This window comes from Papaver somniferum, chromosome 6, assembly GCF_003573695.1.
Source record: "Papaver somniferum cultivar HN1 chromosome 6, ASM357369v1, whole genome shotgun sequence".
NCBI lineage: Eukaryota > Viridiplantae > Streptophyta > Magnoliopsida > Ranunculales > Papaveraceae > Papaver > Papaver somniferum.
This window is the reverse complement of record NC_039363.1, coordinates 91,046,656-91,068,058: the sequence shown is the minus strand read 5'-3', so window position 1 is coordinate 91,068,058 and position 21,403 is coordinate 91,046,656.

Below are 21,403 nucleotides of genomic sequence, written 5' to 3'. Positions count from 1 at the left end.
GCTTTTGATTTCACTACCTGACCCTAGGCTAAGGAAATTGTGATGCAATGTATGTCTTGTTTTTTTCATGAAAGGTTACAAAGAAGGATAGAGAAACTAACCTAGCTAAATGACCCCTAGCATCAGCTGTCTTTCAACAGCACAACTGATCACAAGTATTTAGCTCAACTAGCTAACTGAGCTTGATGCAATCTCTCTAATGGATTAAATTCTCACACACTGACCTAGCTGCACTCCTAGCATCAGCTGTCTTCTAACAGCACAGCTGATCACAAGTGAGTAACTCAAATGGCATTTCATTAATCCTAAGGCAGTTAAAGCATTTCAAGACAATACATATACATTTACTATCCTAGCATATGATCAAGAGCTTCCTCTAAGCCCTAGCAAATGAAACTAACACATAATAAAACTGAAATTAAGACAAAACAACATATGAATTGAAGTTCAAACAAAACAGGGCAAACATATGAGAAACTGGCTAGCCCAGTCCTCATGGTGGTGCACTGGCTAGTCCAGGGATACTTTCTACAACACCCAAAGTCCCCTATTTATACATACAGTTGAAACCCCAAAATTCCCCCAAATCAGTAAAATTAGGGTTTGTAAAAAAAATACAAATTAACCTCACCTAATTTTCTGAATCCACTCAGTAGCTCTCACCCATGCTTCCAATTCATACATACAATCATTAAAACATAAAATCCCCAAAAATCCAGAATTAGGGTTTTATCAAAAATTGAATTAGCCCTTACCTAATCTCTGAAAACTCTTGAGTACGTCGACCCATGCTTCCTTATGGTCTTCTGATGCTTCCCACGCCTCCAATTGCTCTCCTAACTCACCTAATTTACCAATTTTTCACACGTTAGGGTTTTGAGAAAAACGTGTATAAAAATGGGAAATTAGGTGGCTAGATAGGTTGTAATGATGGTAGTGGAGATGGGTTATGGTGTTTGGTTGATTTGAGAGGAGATGGTGGTGGTTGAGGTGGTGGTTGAGCGGGGCAGGGTAAGGTGGCGGACATGGCAGGAGCAGAGCTCGACTGCTCGAAGGAGGAAGATGAGAATTTGGGTAAGGTATGTTTGGTTTGTGGGATATACACTTAGGTGTTTGAGTGTTGAGCGGGATCATCGAAGTTTGATGTATCGCGCTATGGTCTATGGGATGCGACGATGGTAGGTGGATCCAACGGTTAAAAGTGAAGATGCTGGCAGCGACCGTTGGATGCAGATAACAACGAAACTAACGGCTCTAGATGGGGTTAGGTGTTGTAGTGTTAAGCGGAAGTATCGAGGTTTGATGCGCAGGCAAAGAAGCGATTGTTGGATTCAAAATGTGATCTAATCTGAAGGCTTGGAATTTAGGCACTATGGTGTTTTGCAGGGACTTCAGACTTTGATGCACGATGAAGAAGCGACCATTGGATGATGAGATGGATCCAATCTAACGGCTGAGAATGGAGGCGGGTATGGATATAGAAAATGGGTTTGGGTAAGGGTTTTGGGCCTTGGGTATGCCAAGCCCATATCTTCTTTAAGAACAATTCTTCCTTCTTGAGCCCATTCCTAGCTTTTTGGACGTGCGCTTCATTCTTTGCGGCTTCCTTGTGTAATTTCTTCTGGCTTTTCACTACTCTTCAGCTCTTTTCCGCTCCGCAAGTCATCCAGACTTTATTTATTACCTAAAAATATAAAATTAAGTAAGAAAAATATTTATTCTTGAAAACAATGAAAATACAGAATATGGGATAAAATGTAGAATTAATGCACAAAAGATGAGTTAAAATGCCAACAAAAAGGGATAAATATATACATTATTTGGCACTCATCAAATACCCCCAAACCTGAATTTTACTTGTCCTCAAGTAAAACAAAACTAAGGAAATCCTAACTATACCACTGTCGCTGGTCTCTCGAATGCATTTAGCGTATGCACTAAGCCTTTTAAACCACTAAGTGTCCCTAGTGGACGAGTGAAGTCTCGTGAAGGTTTACCAGAGGTGTGCCTACAAAACCTAAGGACAAAATATAAGCTCATATTCCATCAAATGTGACATGTGCAAAACAGTTTAAGCTCACATCAAAATGGAGATGTCAATCTAGCTATCGAAGGCACAATCCTAGCACTGATAACAAATAAAGACATGTGATAAGAGTGTAAAGTGTATCTACACATGTGTAAAGAAGGATCTGAAGTCATGACTACTAATCACCAAGAGATAGTTTCTCAGGCTAAGAACTGAGGTCGAAATCTAGCTAGCTGTCCGGACTTTACGAGAATTGTGAATGAGTTGGAGGTATTTCACAATTACTCGCGTTGTACATCAATGGCATACACCCTTCCTTGCTTATTACAAAAACAACAAAAGATGACTATTTACATGACTCTTATTTACATTGACTATTCTCTTTTTATTTTTGGAACAAGAGATGATGGAATTGATAAATACTTGATATTTTTTTTTTTTTTTTGTATTTTTTTTTTTTTTTTTTTTTTTTTTTTTTTTTTTTTTTTTTGTAAAGAAACACTTTTGATACATAACAAAAAGAAACAAAAGATTACATGACACTTTGCAAGAGGTAGCCCTTTTTGATGCACCCAGTTAAATTCGATGGTTGTCTTTCTTAATGTAACCTCCACCTTCTATCCCAACCAACCAAAGAACAAGCTAGTCAAGTTTCGTTCAGTATTCTAAAGTGATTGGCAATCGTAACTTCCTATCAAACACCTTGAAGATCGAGGCCATACATGTATTGGTAGATCGTGCGCGTGCAAATTTCTTATCACTATGTGAATTGTGCTAGAATCAGGGTGCCTAAATATCTAGACTAAGACTCCTAATAAAAATACATATTTGCACAAGAGTCAACATTTCAAGGTAAATGAGCTCCATTTTTTATGATTTTTCATTTTTTTAATTTTTTTATTGGAATTTTGATTTTTTCAATTTTTTTGGAATTTTTTAATTTTTTCAAAAAGAAGAAGGAGTTTGTTTTCAATTATGGCAAATTATCATGGTATCTACTCTATACCCCCAAACCTAAACTAAACATTGTCCTCAATGTTTTAAAATATGGAAAGAATTAAAATGCAACATATGGAAAGGATTATGCTGAGCAGGGAAAAAGGAAAGAGAATACCCGGATGTCGGCGAAAGCAAGATTAGAACTCCGTTATTCAAGGCAAAAATCCAACATATTTCAGTTAAGAGTCACATTGGATTAGCAAAATATGTACAAGAGAAACAAAAGATTTAACTAAGAAACTATCTACTAGACTCTATACAAGAAAATTTGGTTTTTAATGGGATTGGACTTTTTGGGAAAAATTTGGTTTTTAAGGGAATGAACAACATTTGGTTTTTATGGGAAAAAGCCTTTTGGTTTTAATGGGAAAAAACTTTTTGGTTTTTAGGGAAAAAGCCCAGCTAATGGGCTTAGAGATCTTTGGCTTTTAGTTTGTTTGAGGCCCAGAATTCAGTTAAACTTGGCCCAGAATCAAGCCCAAAGAAAATTTAAACAAGCCCACAAACAGTTCAAATAAGCCCACTACAAAGTTAAACAAGCCCAAAAACAATTGGTATAAGCCCACAGTTTGGGTTCAGGAGCCCAGAAGTTCAGTTTCAATTTGGTGTTGGGCTAACAGAATAGCCAAGAGCTTAGGCCCATCGGGGGCTTGAAAATGTTTTTTAATTTTTTGTTTGGGTCAAGCCCAGAGTAGAAACAGGCCCATAAGTGAGTTTTAGAAATGGGTTATCAAAATTTTCAGAAACAGAATTTGTTACAAGCCCAGAATAATTACACTTTCAGAATTTCTACTTTTAGTTTAGGCTTACACTTTGAAAAGGGGAGCCCAGTTGGGCTCTTAGTTGCACAGCCCAGTTGGGCTTGGTTCTCTCCAGCAGCAGCATAGCAGCAACAGGTGTGCAGCAGCTAGCAGTAAATCTACAGCAGCAACAGCAGCACAACAACAGCACAACAGCAATTCCACAGCAGCAAAAACAGCACAACAGCAGCTCAACAACAGCAACCTTTGGTTCTCAGTGTTGCTAGCAACAGCTTTTTAGGTACTGTTCAGTTGAAGCCTAGCCACGCCATGCTTTTCTCTTCTTCTCTTCCAGTTCTTAGGCTTGCTGTCCAGTTAAGCAACAACACCATCTACCTGCACACTTAAATGTGTGTGATCAGTACACAGAAAAAGGCAGGGAATTGTGTAAGTGGAATGAAGAACTGCATAAAGCAGTGCAGTTCAGGTGAAGAGTGCAGTTGAATATCAAAGTGAGCAAAATTGAAGAACTGCAATGCTGCAGTGGCAAAGTAGCCAAATGCACTCAACAATATTGTTACAGTTGCAGAACAGAATGATATCAACTACACTAGCATGCTAGCACAAGGCAAAGATGCAAGAACAATGATGCAAATATGCAATGATGTATGTGGTGCAGCAGATGCAGATGCAGATGCTAAGATGCAAAAATACAGGACAGACATGCAATGATGAAATGGAATGAATGCAGGTGCAGTTGCAACAAAACTAACAAGCTAATGAGCACAGGCTACAGGGCAAAGCTAAAGACAGTTACACTAATATAGCTAAGTTAAGTTACAGCAAAATTTGAAAACAGAAAACAAGAGCAAATTTTTTTGTTTTGATTTTTGATTTTTGATTTTTTTTTTTTTCTTTTCTTTTCAACTACACAGCAGCCAAGTCCCCGGCAGCGGCGCCAAAAACTTGATGGGGTTTTGAAAACACCTACAAACTGACCTGCAAGTATACAGGGTCAATTGTAGCTAGTGATGGGAAGAAAGGGTTTGTCCACAGGGACTTGGAGGGAGCTATGGTTGTTTTCTAAGTAAAATCTACCTAAACAGGGAATTTGGGAAAACTAGGATATTGAATCCACCTAAATCCTCAGCTATATCATGTTCAGTGCAAGTCTTGCTCTTGGCCTTAGTAAACAAGGTGAAAGTTCAGGCCTGCCTTGTGTTCTGGGCTTTCATCTAGGATAAGTTATTCACCTAGTTCACTCATGCACCCCTAGCATTGATGGTCTTCTTACAGCACCATCAATCACAGATGGACTTGATCACTAATTGACTAACTATCCTATATCTAAAGAAAATTGCTCACCTAGTTAATCCTGTTCACCCCTAGCATTGGTGGTCTTCTTACAGCACCACCAATCACAGGTTACTATCATCACTGAGTACTCAATTCTCCATGGTTCTAAATCAAGCTCATCAAGAACAAAACTAATCATTTACTTCACTGTGGCATAGAGGCTTCATCTACTTCCTAGTGATGAACTAAACATGGTAATCATAAAGAGTAATTGAAATTGAAACTTGGAATTAAAACAGAAGATTACAAACATGGAAGAAAAATCTACCCAAGAGGAACTGGCTAGTCCAGCCCTCATGGGGATACACTGGCTAGTCCAGAGATACTTTCTACAACACCCAAAGTCCCCTATTTATACATACAGTTGAAACCCCAAAATTCCCCCAAATCAGTAAAATTAGGGTTTGTAAAAAAAATACAAATTAACCTCACCTAATTTTCTGAATCCACTCAGTAGCTCTCACCCATGCTTCCAATTCATACATACAATCATTAAAACATAAAATCCCCAAAAATCCAGAATTAGGGTTTTATCAAAAATTGAATTAGCCCTTACCTAATCTCTGAAAACTCTTGAGTACGTCGACCCATGCTTCCTTATGGTCTTCTGATGCTTCCCACGCCTCCAATTGCTCTCCTAACTCACCTAATTTACCAATTTTTCACACGTTAGGGTTTTGAGAAAAACGTGTATAAAAATGGGAAATTAGGTGGCTAGATAGGTTGTAATGATGGTAGTGGAGATGGGTTATGGTGTTTGGTTGATTTGAGAGGAGATGGTGGTGGTTGAGGTGGTGGTTGAGCGGGGCAGGGTAAGGTGGCGGACATGGCAGGAGCAGAGCTCGACTGCTCGAAGGAGGAAGATGAGAATTTGGGTAAGGTATGTTTGGTTTGTGGGATATACACTTAGGTGTTTGAGTGTTGAGTGGGATCATCGAAGTTTGATGTATCGCGATATGGTCTATGGGATGCGACGATGGTAGGTGGATCCAACGGTTAAAAGTGAAGATGCTGGCAGCGACCGTTGGATGCAGATAACAACGAAACTAACGGCTCTAGATGGGGTTAGGTGTTGTAGTGTTAAGCGGAAGTATCGAGGTTTGATGCGCAGGCAAAGAAGCGATTGTTGGATTCAAAATGTGATCTAATCTGAAGGCTTGGAATTTAGGCACTATGGTGTTTTGCAGGGACTTCAGACTTTGATGCACGATGAAGAAGCGACCATTGGATGATGAGATGGATCCAATCTAACGGCTGAGAATGGAGGCGGGTATGGATATAGAAAATGGGTTTGGGTAAGGGTTTTGGGCCTTGGGTATGCCAAGCCCATATCTTCTTTAAGAACAATTCTTCCTTCTTGAGCCCATTCCTAGCTTTTTGGACGTGCGCTTCATTCTTTGCGGCTTCCTTGTGTAATTTCTTCTGGCTTTTCACTACTCTTCAGCTCTTTTCCGCTCCGCAAGTCATCCAGACTTTATTTATTACCTAAAAATATAAAATTAAGTAAGAAAAATATTTATTCTTGAAAACAATGAAAATACAGAATATGGGATAAAATGTAGAATTAATGCACAAAAGATGAGTTAAAATGCCAACAAAAAGGGATAAATATATACATTATTTGGCACTCATCACAGAGCCGTTGACAGAGAGAAGAGGCGACAAGGGTTTGGTGTATTTGATTTTTCTTTTCTCATGGTTTGCTAAGTTGTTTGTTAGGGTTTAGATTGAAGCCAATTTATTTATATGAACTCTACGATGATATTTCTAATAATGATTCACTGATTAGTGATTTCTCTTCATATAGCTTGGTGTTTAATCGATTATGTGATTTTCTTGATTACTTATACTTTTCAATTGATATAGCGTGCTTGGTTAAATTCTTCGACGCAATATGATTTAGGATTGATATGTAAAACTTTAGAATCATTACCCGTGAAGCGAAGGAAATTACAGCGGAGAAACTATATTTTAGAATTTAAACATATTATCTTCCGAGACATGAGATTGATTTCGAAATTTGTCTTGAGTAATAAATAGAGATTAGTCGAGTTTATATGATTGAATTGGTGGAAATCTAAAACCTAAGCAACCTGTTACCCATTTTGTTTATTGTTAGAATTATTTATTATTTCATTTTGTCCCGAATATCTGAAAAATCGTCAAACATCACCTTATTGATTTGTTAGTTTTTGGTATTAGTTAGTAGTAGTATTTTCACACTCCTCGTGGGAACGACCTGTATTTGACATTATCTATTAGTTAGACACTGTACACTTGCAGTATTATTATTGTAGGTTTCCGAACCTACCAAGTTTTTGGCGCCGCCGCCGGGGAGTGGTAGCAAAATACTCACTAGTTGATATCAGCGTATATAGCTTATTTTTAATTTTTGTACATAATTTATTTTTATTTTTCTTTTAGTTCTTCTTTTTACGCAGTTTGTTTGATTTTTTTTTAGGTACTTTAGTTTGAAGTGCGGGCGAAAAGAAAGTATGCACTCGCAAGACATTTGCAAGGGCCACTTGGAAGATCCATTAGAGGTTTGCTTATCTCATTTTGGGTATGATTTTGATGATGATAGTGTTATTTGTGAAGTCAACGCCTTATTAGACTCCACATCACTGCTAGACACTAATAAATGGAAGCCTAAACTAGAACCTCTAGTTCTGTCCGAATCTCGACTAGTTCAATCAGTCGAGAATGCTCCTACCTTGACCCATAAGCCATTAAGTTCTGAATTTTTTCGTCTTGATGATATTCATAATGAAACCGTTTTAGATGATAACGGGTCTAAGAGTCGTGATATTATCGTTCCATTGAGGCCTTGTTCAGCGAGTGAATTTGAAAAAATATCAGTTGTGGAAGTTATTTTCTGCTGACTTAGAACCAGATTTAGGGAGCACAATAACTATTCAATTCCTTAGACAATCTTTAGCAATCATCTGCGAACCTGATTTACTTCATATTAAAGGTTCGAATTATGCTTTAAATAAGATTGAATTCAGATTTATCTCTCTGGGTATTAATCTTTCTTACTGTAGGTTCATGTTTTCAACTAATCAGATTAGTTGGGTTGATCCCCAACTCTTCAGGCTTTATATATATAATTCGCATCTTACCTTGGGGTACCAACCCCACATTGTTTGAGAATGTGCTACTGGCAAGTCGGGAAACAAATACAATTCGCTTCATGAGAGTCAACCCATCAGATTTGTTCCCTGCACTCTATCTTTTATTTTTAGTTCTTTAGTTTTTGCATATATATTTTAGAATTTCCCACCTTAATTTATACGTTGGATGTCTCAATTACATTGAGGACAATGTAATGTTTAAGTGTGGGGGAGTGGAGATTTTGTTAGGATTTTTCTTTAAAAAACAAAAAACAAAAAAAAGATCTATTGCATAATATCTATGTTTTGCTCGAGGACTAGCAAAATATAAGTGTGGGGGTGTTGATAAGCATGTAAATGCTACATTTTATACCCATATTTATATCATCTATGATACAATATTTTAGTTACTAATACTATTTTAGTGCTTTTGTAGAAAGTAAAAGTGAATTCAATCATCCAGTGACTAAACAGCAAAATGTGAGACTTAATGGTGTTTGCGACGAAAATGGAAAAATGTGGTTGGCCTGGTACTTCCATATATCAGCAACCACAATGATGAAATGTGGTTGTCCTGGTATTTCCATGTATCAGCAACCACAATGATCAATTATGCTGGCCTGGTATTTCTATATATCAGCATCACTTATTATGCTGGCCTGGTATTTCCATGTATCAGCTGCCGGGTTGGCCTGGTATTTCCATGTATCAGCAACCACAATTATGAAATGGGGTTGTCCTGGTATTTTCATATATCAGCAACCACAATGATGAAATGAGGTTGGCCTGGTATTTCCATATATCAGCAACCACAATGAAAAAATGACAAAATGTAGCTGGCCTGGTATCTCCATATATATCAACAGCATAAAATTGTTTCATAGGCGTGGCACAAACGTGGTAGGCTTTGGGATATGTATAAAATAAGAGCAAAGACATGCCTACAGTGATACCTGCAAGTGCACAGGGTCAGTTGTAGCTTGTGTGCAAGAACAGGGTCATTCCACAGGGACTTTGGGTGTATTGAAGCATTCCTAAGCTATCAATGGGTGCAAAGCACTATGGCAGTGAGCAAGGCAAAGATGGGAAAACAGTTAACAAAGCAAAGCAAATGACATGAAATTTAAGAACCAAAACAGCAAAGCAATATGGAAAAACAGTTAAGAACCAAGGCTGTAAGCCAAGGGCAGGGAGGAGTTTGTGCACTGATTTCCACCTTGTGTCCTAATCAAGCAATGCAATTCTAGGTTGAGTTGAAGACCTTCAGCATATATTAGAATGGGAGGAAAATCAGCTTGCTCACTGATATGCCCCTAGTATTGACTGTCTTTTGACAGCACAGTCAATCACAGGCATACCAGAGCACTGATTACTTCCCATTGCTCAAGCAAAACAGGCATCAAGATAACTATCCTAGCAATACATCATTCAACAGTGCACTAGAATGAGACTATCCTAAGAACAAATCATAAGAACAAAACATAAAATAAACATGAACAGGAGCTTGATATAAATTGTAACAATCACACACTCAAATTAAATACATGTTGGAGTTCATAACAGCTAAAATTACCAATGCATTTGAATTGAGAATCATGGAATTGAAAAGATTGATAAACCTCAAAGCTACAGTTCATGGAAATAACAAACCTAAACTATTCTACTGATGCTCTGGCTAATCCAGGCATGCCCTATACAACACCCCAAGACTCTAATTTATAGTCAATTACAATTCCCCCAAAATATCCCCAAAAGCCCCAAATCAGTAAAATTAGGGTTTGCTAAAAATACAAATTAACCTCACCTAATTCTATGAATTCACTCAGTAGCTCTCACCCATGCTTCCAATTCATACATACAATCATTAAAACATAAAATCCCCAAAAATCCAAAATTAGGGTTTTATCAAAAATTGAATTAGCCCTTACCTAATCTCTGAAAACTCTTGAGTATGTCGACCCATGCTTCCTTATGGTCTCCTGATGCTTCCCACACCTTCAATTGCGTTTCTAGCTCACTAATTTCATCAACCCCTAAAACTAGGGTTTCAGTGGGAAGAATAGGTTGAGAGGTTGATGTAATGAGTGGCTAGGGGATAGGAGAATGATGGAGTGTAGTGGTGGCGGTATAGGCAGAGCAGGTGGTGGTGGTATAGGCAGAGCAGGTGGTGGTGATGGAGGACATGGGTTTTCTCTGCAGACGGTGAGGGAGGAGGTGGAGGAGAAGAGATCGATGGATTTAGGTTTAGGGATCGTTTGTTTTGGGGTATAGATATTAGGTACTAGGGTGTTGTGCGGGATCATCAATATTTGATGTTTTGTAAGGGGAATCCGTTGGATGAAAAGATGAAGGAATGATCCAACGGCGTGATGGAGATGGGTGTGGAAAGACCGTTGGATCTGAGATACATCAAAAATGACGGTCCAAGATGGAGTTAGGTGCTATAGTGTTAGACAGGAACATCAAAGCTCGATGTACTCTGATGTAACGACCGTTAGATGATGAAATTGATCCAATCTGACGGTTAAGAGGGGAAACGGGTTTGGGTATTGATTTTAGGCTTAGAAAATAGGTTTTGGGCTTAAACAATCTTGAGCCCACTTCTTCTTTAAGAACAATTTCTTCCTTTGTGAGCCCATTTTCATCCTTGAGTCTTCCATACCGCATTCTGCACTTCTTTTCCTCTAGAGTTTCCGTCGGCTTTCTCCGTGTCTTTGCACTTTTCGCTCCGCAATTCATCTAACTTTATTTATTACCTAAAAATGCAAAATTAATTAATAAAAATATTTATTCTTGAAAACAAAGAAAATACAGAATATGGGATAAAATGTAGAATTAATGCACAAAAGATGAGTTAAATGCCAAGAAAAATATATAGAAATATGCACTTTTTAGCACTCATCAAATACCCCCAAACCTGAATTTTACTTGTCCTCAAGTAAAACAAAACTAAGGAAATCCTACCTATACCACTGTCGCTGGTCTCTCGAATGCATTTAGCATATGCACTAAGCCTTTCAAACCACTAAGTGTCCCTAGTGGACGAGTGAAGTCTCGTAAAGGTTTGCTTAGAACGTACCTACAAAGTTCTAGGTCAAAATATAAGCTCGGATTCCATCAAATGTGACATGTGCAAGTCAGTTTAAGCTCACAGCAAAATGGAGATGTCAATCTAGCTATCAAAGGCACAATCCTAGCACTGATAACAAATAAAGACATGTGATAAGAGTGTAAAGTGTATCTACACATGTGTAAAGAAAGATCTGAAGTTATGACTACTAATCACCAAGAGATAGTTTTTAGGCTAAGAACCGAATTCTAAGCCAAGCTAGCTATCCGGCTTTACGAGAATTGTGAATGTTCACCCAATGAGTTGGTGATATTTCAGTTTACTCGCGTTATACATCGATGGCTGCACCCTCCTTGCTTATTACAAGACTATTTACAACAAAAAGATGACTCTTTACATGACTCTTATTTACATTGATTACTCTCTTTTATTTTTGGAACAAGAGAGAATATTGTCTTTAACATGACAAAACATGGAATAAATAAATACTTGATTGTTTTTGTTTCTTTTTTTTTGATTTTTTTTTTTTTTTTTGATTTTTTTTTTTTTTGAAGAAATAACTTTGATCTTTACAACATAGTGACGCTTTTGATACATGAACAAAAAGAAAAACATAATTACATGACTCTTAGCAAGAGGTGGCCCTTATCGAATGCATCCGGTCAAATTCTATGGTTGCTTTTCTTAACGTATCCTCCAACTTCTATCCCAGCCAACCAAAGAACAAGCTAGTCAAGTCTCATTCAGTATTCTAAAGTGATTGGCAATCTAACTTCCTATCAAACACCTTGAAGATCGAGGCTATACATGTATTGGTAGATCGTGCGCGTGCAAGTTTCTTATCACATGTGAATTGTGCTAGAATCAGGGTGCCTAAATATCTAGACTAAGACTCCTAAAAATTACATATTTGCACAAGAGTCAACATTTCAAGGTAAATGAGCTCCATTTTTATGTTTTTATTTTTATCATTTTTTTAATTTGATTTTTCATTTTTTTTCATTTTTTTCAAAAAGAAGGAGTTCTTGTTTTCAATTATGACATATTATCAAAGTATCTACTTTATACCCCCAAACCTAAACTAAACATTGTCCTCAATGTTTCAAAAGATGTAAAGAATTATAATACAACATATGAAGAGGATCATGCTGAGTAGAGAAAAAGGAAAGAGAATACCCGATTTCGGCGAAAGCAAGATTAGAACTCCGTTATTCAAGGCAAAAATCCAACATTTTTTAACCGAGATCATATTGGATTAGCACTATATATACAAAAGAAACAAAAGATTTAACTAAGAAACTATCTACTAGATTTTATACAAGAAAATTTGGTTTTTAATGGGATTGGACTTTTTGGGAAAAATTTGGTTTTGTCGGGAGACATTTGGTTTTGATGGGAAAAAGAAAAATTTTGGTTTTTAGGGAAAAAAATTTGCTTTTTAATGGGATAAGGAGACCAAGCCCACTGTTGGGTTTTGCGAAGCCCAGCTACGTTTTTGAAAAACAGGCCCACTGCTGGTGAGTAAAGCTCACTGTTGGTTTTTGGAATTTTGAAATTTTGGCCCACTTGAAGTTTGGTTCAGGCCCACAGTTCAGAAACAAGCCCAGGTAACAATTTGAAATTTGGGCTCTTAGATAGCTAAAGGTCGAGGCCCAACTGGGCTTTGAAAACGTTTTCTGTTTTTAGGTCAAGCCCACAGTGCAAATGTTTAGTTTTCAAATGGATGTTAAGCCCACAGTCCCAGAAATTCAGTTGGGCTTTGGCTAGCTACTAACTAAAATATGAGGCCCAACTGGGATTTAAAATGATTTCAGTTTCTATGGGTTTAGGACCACAGTTCAAAGCTTAACTTTCAGGTGGGTTTATACAATTTCAGAAACAAGCTTTTACAAAGCCCAGAGAGGTAAGTGTGAGAGGAATACCACAAACCCAATAAAAATGTGAAATGGGTGAGCTGTAGCTTGGCAAGCTTCAGCTCAAAGTTTCTGCACTCTCCTTTCCAGCCTTGGCTTGGCTGCAACAGCAGCACCACAAGCACAGCTCAACAACAGCAACAGGCAGCAGCAGCACAGCTCAACAACAGCAACAGGCAGCAGCACAGCTCAACAACAGCAACAGGCAGTTTGCAGGCTTGTTTATCAGCAACACCACAAGCTCAGGCACCTGGCAGCTCAGATAAGAAGTTCAGATCTCTGAATCAAATGGGTAAAGCAACAAGCCAAGCCAGGAATGGACAGGACAATGATGTAGGTGCAGCTACAAACGGAAAACTAACATGTAGTTATAGAAGTTACAGATGAAAATGGAATGCAGGGACAGTGAAAATGAAAATGCAGTGATGCTAGGTTAACAACTACAAAATGGCAGGTAATCTACAGCAATCTACACAGCTGATTATGAGAAGCAAGCAAAGAATGCAGCTGGTATGAGAATGCAGCTGAGAATGCAAGATGAGCTACAGCTTCCTATGCAGTGAACAAACTAAGATGCAGTAAAGAACTACAATTTACAGCTGAAACAAATAGGTACAGGAATGAAGTAAAAATCAGCAAAGTGACAGGAATGATGTTGAACTACAATGGTGCATAACTACAGGTGGTACTAAGTTACAGCTACAGATGCAATATGCAAGATGAGTACACTAAGATGCTTATCAGAACTACACAGCAGGTATGAGTATGCAAAGAACAGCAAGAAAAACTTCAAAAACACGGCAGCCAAGTCTCCGGCAACGGCGCCAAAAAAACTTGGTAGGCTTTGGGATATGTATAAAATAAGAGCAAAGACATGCCTACAGTGATACCTGCAAGTGCACAGGGTCAGTTGTAGCTTGTGTGCAAGAACAGGGTCATTCCACAGGGACTTTGGGTGTATTGAAGCATTCCTAAGCTATCAATGGGTGCAAAGCACTATGGCAGTGAGCAAGGCAAAGATGGGAAAACAGTTAACAAAGCAAAGCAAATGACATGAAATTTAAGAACCAAAACAGCAAAGCAATATGGAAAAACAGTTAAGAACCAAGGCTGTAAGCCAAGGGCAGGGAGGAGTTTGTGCACTGATTTCCACCTTGTGTCCTAATCAAGCAATGCAATTCTAGGTTGAGTTGAAGACCTTCAGCATATATTAGAATGGGAGGAAAATCAGCTTGCTCACTGATATGCCCCTAGTATTGACTGTCTTTTGACAGCACAGTCAATCACATGCATACCAGAGCACTGATTACTTCCCATTGCTCAAGCAAAACAGGCATCAAGATAACTATCCTAGCAATACATCATTCAACAGTGCACTAGAATGAGACTATCCTAAGAACAAATCATAAGAACAAAACATAAAATAAACATGAACAGGAGCTTGATATAAATTGTAACAATCACACACTCAAATTAAATACATGTTGGAGTTCATAACAGCTAAAATTACCAATGCATTTGAATTGAGAATCATGGAATTGAAAAGATTGATAAACCTCAAAGCTACAGTTCATGGAAATAACAAACCTAAACTATTCTACTGATGCTCTGGCTAATCCAGGCATGCCCTATACAACACCCCAAGACTCTAATTTATAGTCAATTACAATTCCCCCAAAATATCCCCAAAAGCCCCAAATCAGTAAAATTAGGGTTTGCTAAAAATACAAATTAACCTCACCTAATTCTATGAATTCACTCAGTAGCTCTCACCCATGCTTCCAATTCATACATACAATCATTAAAACATAAAATCCCCAAAAATCCAAAATTAGGGTTTTATCAAAAATTGAATTAGCCCTTACCTAATCTCTGAAAACTCTTGAGTATGTCGACCCATGCTTCCTTATGGTCTCCTGATGCTTCCCACACCTTCAATTGCGTTTCTAGCTCACTAATTTCATCAACCCCTAAAACTAGGGTTTCAGTGGGAAGAATAGGTTGAGGGGTTGATGTAATGAGTGGCTAGGGGATAGGAGAATGATGGAGTGTAGTGGTGGCGGTATAGGCAGAGCAGGTGGTGGTGGTATAGGCAGAGCAGGTGGTGGTGATGGAGGACATGGGTTTTCTCTGCAGACGGTGAGGGAGGAGGTGGAGGAGAAGAGATCGATGGATTTAGGTTTAGGGATCGTTTGTTTTGGGGTATAGATATTAGGTACTAGGGTGTTGTGCGGGATCATCAATATTTGATGTTTTGTAAGGGGAATCCGTTGGATGAAAAGATGAAGGAATGATCCAACGGCGTGATGGAGATGGGTGTGGAAAGACCGTTGGATCTGAGATACATCAAAAATGACGGTCCAAGATGGAGTTAGGTGCTATAGTGTTAGACAGGAACATCAAAGCTCGATGTACTCTGATGTAACGACCGTTAGATGATGAAATTGATCCAATCTGACGGTTAAGAGGGGAAACGGGTTTGGGTATTGATTTTAGGCTTAGAAAATAGGTTTTGGGCTTAAACAATCTTGAGCCCACTTCTTCTTTAAGAACAATTTCTTCCTTTGTGAGCCCATTTTCATCCTTGAGTCTTCCATACCGCATTCTGCACTTCTTTTCCTCTAGAGTTTCCGTCGGCTTTCTCCGTGTCTTTGCACTTTTCGCTCCGCAATTCATCTAACTTTATTTATTACCTAAAAATGCAAAATTAATTAATAAAAATATTTATTCTTGAAAACAAAGAAAATACAGAATATGGGATAAAATGTAGAATTAATGCACAAAAGATGAGTTAAATGCCAAGAAAAATATATAGAAATATGCACTTTTTAGCACTCATCAAAACGCAACAAAGGAATTGAAATCAAAATGGGGTTGGCACATGCAAACTAAAAATGACAAGTATTTTATCTTTCTTACTTTATTACAAATATATTCCACCGGGAAAGATAATTTATTTGCCATGTGAAGAATTAATTGAGGAATATTTACACGTGAGATTATTTTGGAAATAAAATAATTCTTTCTTCATTTGGGAGATTTTGGAAATAAGGAGAGTTTATTATTTCATTGGAAAAACGAGGTGGAAATACTATTTGGGGAAAGATACTGATGACGACATCAACTTGCATGCAAGATATTTTCATAGAATAATTTATTTTTATTCTTTGATTAATGAAATAAAATAAAGGGAAGGTTATAAGAAGGGGTGTCGACTATTTGAGAGGGGAGGCGGCCGCAGAGCCGTTGACAGAGAGAAGAGGCGACAAGGGTTTGGTTTATTTGATTTTTCTTTTCTCATGGTTTTCTAAGTTGTTTGTTAGGGTTTAGATTGAAGCCAATTTATTTATATGAACTCTACGATGATATTTCTAATAATGATTCACTGACTAGTGATTTCTCTTCATATAGCTTGGTGTTTAATCGATTATGTGATTTTCTTGGTTACTTATACTTTTCAATTGATATAGCGTGCTTGGTCTTTGACGCAATATGTTTTAGGATTAATATGTAATACTTTAGAATCATTACCCGTGAAGCGACGGAAATTACAGCGGAGAAACTATATTTTAGAATTTAAACATATTATCTTCCGAGACATGAGATTGATTTCGAAATTTTTCTTGAGTAATAAATAGAGATTAGTCGAGTTTATATGATTGAATTGGTGGAAATCAAAAACCTTAACAACCTGTTACCCATTTTGTTTATTGTTAGAATTATTTATTATTTCATTTTGTCCCGAATATCTAAAAAATCGTCAAACATCACCTTATTGATTTGTTAGTTTTTTGTATTAGTTAGTAGTAGTATTTTCACACTCCTCGTGGGAACGACCTGTATTTGCCATTATCTACTAGTTAGACACTGTGCACTTGCAGTATTATTATTGTAGGTTTCCGAACCTACCAAGCTGCTACCCCAAAGTCGAAGACTTGATAAAAAAATCTGTCTCACACAGAAAAGTCTATAGGAATAGATAAATATGTCTCCCACATAAATACCTACGAGTTTTGTTCCGTCTTTTGATAAATCAAGGCGAACATGAACCAATTGATATACCAAACTTATATTCCCGAAGAATAGCCTAGAAATATCAATCAACTCACAATAATCTTAATCATATGGTAGCGAAACAAGATATTGTGGAACCACAAACGATGAGACGAAGATGTTTGTGACTACGTTTTATCTTGCCTATCGGAGATTAAATCTCGAGTAAATCTTAAAGAAGATAGTACTAAAATATGATAGAAACAGCAAGATCATATCACACAACTACAGAGAAAATAGTTGGGTTTGGCTTCACAATCCCAATGAAGTCTTTAAGTCGTTAAGGTTAAAGGAGAATCAACTATAGCTTATACAACTAGTATCACAGAGGAGGTGTGGGTATTAGGTTTCTCAGTTGCTAGAGTTCTCCTTTATATAGTTTTCAAATCAGGGTTTGCAATCTTAGTTACCTTGGTAACAAAGCATTCAATATTCACCGTCAGATGAAAACCTGATTAGATTCAAGCTAATATCTTTCAACCGTTAGATCGAAATTAGCTTGTTATACAGAAATGAAATGTACCCTCATTTAGGTTTAGTAACCGTACCTAAATGTGTACACCATGTTGTCTCAACCGTAGTTAACCGAGGTTAGCTATATGAACACTCTCATATTAACCTTATTCATCTTAACCATAACTAGTTTAAATGACTCAAATGAAACTAGTTAAAGAGTTGTTCAATTGCTATATTCTAATAGAAGTATACAAGAACACAATTGAAGCAAAATCGGTTCGATTCACTTGAATCAATTCATGAAAATTATAGCCACAGTTTGCAAAGAATGCATTCCTTGATATATAAATGTATTAGTTCGTGAGCCAAACGATTTTATAACATTAGCCACTCAAGTATGCAAACGGGTATGCATACTTAAGTAGCCGGTCTGGGTTTTTGTTCGCCAGTAAGCAAACGGGTACTCATACTTAGTACACTTCCAAAACCCAGAAAAAATTCATGGACCTATACCTTACGCGAGTACGCGTACCGGTATGTGTACTTGGTACACGGATTTTCACAACTTCAAGTACGCATACTGGTATGCGTACTTTAGTTCCGGTCATGGATCACATACATGCAAGAATGCACACTATGTTTATAATCCCATGATGGTTAAGTATTCTAAACTCTTATTTCAATCATTGAAACTTTCTTAAAGGATGACAATAGTCGTTTTCACACACTATTAGCATCAAAGAAATTTTCAAGTTATTGAAATAATCATAACGAAACATTCCAAGTCTACACCAAATGATTGTATCACACAAACCATGTAAGATGTTACTCGGCGATTTCACATGATCATCTTTTGACTTTCGTCAAGAATATAAGATGAACTTGGTTGAAGCGAAATCTTACCAACACATATTCCGAGAAATTTCAAATGTGTATAATCGACAACTATATAGTAATTAGACTTTTGTCTCAATATAGGAGATAGATTAGAAATAGACTTTCCAAGTGATAGATGAGTTTTAGTCTCCACATACCTTTTGTTGATGAAGTTCCACAAGCTCGCTTTAGTAGTTCTTCGTCTTCAATTGATGAACGCCGTGAAGTCTAATGCTCAACTACACAATCTATCATAGTCCGAGACATCACTATAAGTAGACTAGAAATCAAGACCTATAGTTTTGATTACTAACACTGACAAACAAGCTTGAGATAGCAAAGCTTGCGAGTTCGACCGAGAAGTGCTCTAACAGACCTTTCTCATCATGTTTCTATACAACTTTGTTTCAGTTCAAATAGTATTTTACTATTCAGTTGGATTATCAAATTCCGCGTTTAATATTCTTCGTGTTATAACAATTATAATATATATGATTGGATTCGTTTACATCAGCATAATATATGTCACTTAGATAGTGGGTATCGTATTGGAAGAGAGTTATGGCTATAAAGAATTTTAAAGATCAAAGCTTTGGTTAAGGGTAAGATGTTGATTGCTTCAATTATCTTTATTATGCTACAAATATCTCTTACGATCGTATTAATCGCCTTCAAAAACATATTTGCTAATGGGAGAAGAATACGTGTAATGGGAAAAGTAAGTTTTGGAATTTTTTGTTTTGTACTTTGTGCTATATATATGTATATATATTTTGTCGATCTCGTGTAATTTTATATACACAAACATAGTTGGATGAATCGCCCTTGTTATGAACAATATTGCAATACAATTTCATATTAACTCAAATAAGTGCAACATTATTGATATTTCAAACTAGTAAATGTTTCAAAGTTACATTGCTATATAGACTATAAGTAAGCCTCGCAGGTTTTTCTTTCAATAAACATAGGAAAAATAGTGGCTGAGATGGGCACCTAAACCTAAAAAGACCTTGGAAGTTTGGAAAGAAGAAAAAGAAAATTTAAATATGAATGCTTGGTTTCTTGGAAATTTTATTTGTCTTTATCAAGCCATTATACAAGTTGAAACCAATGACAAGAGCTAGTATTTTCAATCCGTTTATTGTGTGAACAAAATCAAGGCAACACGTACTGTGTTGCATAGTTCTACTGTGTTTTTCGCGAAAAATGTCTTTTTGAGATCAAACATATGAATTTGAACAAATTTTATTCACACCATCAATTGGCTCCTTTTGGAGTTTGGACTACTTGGGTATGTCATGTTTATTTTGGTGGCTCACTTTGCTTATGGCTTGTGATGCTGTGATCCTTTTTCAATCGATTTTAATCTTACGCGAGGAGGGAAAAAAAATATTGCACCTATATACCAGGAAGCACATTTTATGTCACTTACATATTTCCAACTGATCATGGAGAAAATCTGAAGTATCGAAAATCTCCATCCAACTTTCCTTAACCAGAAACTCGTTAACTTTGTTCCCCACTTGAGTTTAAGCTTTAACAGGCTAGTAACTTTCTCCGTAACCTTATTTAACACTTGAAGCATCTTTACAGTTTGTGTATTATTGTAAGTCAATGTATAGTCATCTGACATTGATTAAAGTCTTGTATTGTCAGGTATGTACCGATCCCTCTCTTGTAACCAGTATCATGTTATTTGGGTAATAATACATTCTAGAATAGTTATTCTTAGTTTTCTCATGGTATCAACAGTTTCTTGCAGGTTATCCCCTGTTTTTGTTGGTAAAAAGGCATTCTAGTTCTTCTACATACAGTAAAAAGTCCATATATTAATAGCCTTAAGACTTCACAAAATTATTAATATAGGAAGGTATACCAAAAGATTGAATTTTTTTTTACTAATTCAAAGTACGTAAATGATATTGGATAATGTATTTGTCGTTCCAATACGCAAATACATGTATCTATTTATGAACTTAATTAAAATATCATTAACAACCAATTAAATGTTTTTCTATATGTAAACGATATTGGATGTATACAAATATTTATTGTTCCAATACAAACGTATTCGCATCTGTAGACAAGTATTTTATTTCATCTTAATTTTTGATGTAACTAGATCTATAAGTTTCCGATAATGTCAATTATATTAATATATGGAGGTAAATTCCTTATGACGGGACTAGAAAAATCTATTAATATTAAAATGTGGAGGTTATTACTATTCACAACTGGCCCAAGTTGGAGTGTGATTTTTATTAATATGTAGAGTTTATTAATATATGGAGTTTTTACTGTAATAGAAGGTTGACATGTTTCTCAGTTATGTTTTTGTTTACAACATTAAGTGAGATTAATGTGTTGGAGAATAAACCGCAAGTTGAATGCTCTACTGGATGCATTAGACTGCTGCCAATTAGTTATTAAGCCACTTTTACGCTGAAGTTAATACAAGTTACTTGCGGAGCAGCAGTTGTTTTTAGTATATTATTCCCATATATCATTGCTCGACTTCGGGAGTTATTAAATTCAACTACTTGGACTTAAAATGATATCGCAAGTTCACTAAACCTTAGAGCTAGTTACTTAAACTTAGGCCAAGAACTATGGTGCAGGCCATCCCTTCCCTATCCTTCAAATAAATGGAAGGGATATGGGTCACAAGGCAGTTCCATTATGGTGTCTTTTCATCTTTTCCCTACATGTGACGGAAAATGAGTTTCCGTATGAATAGTGCGATATGGAAACTCAGTTTCCGTATTTTTTTTCCCAATTTTTTTTCCATTGAAATG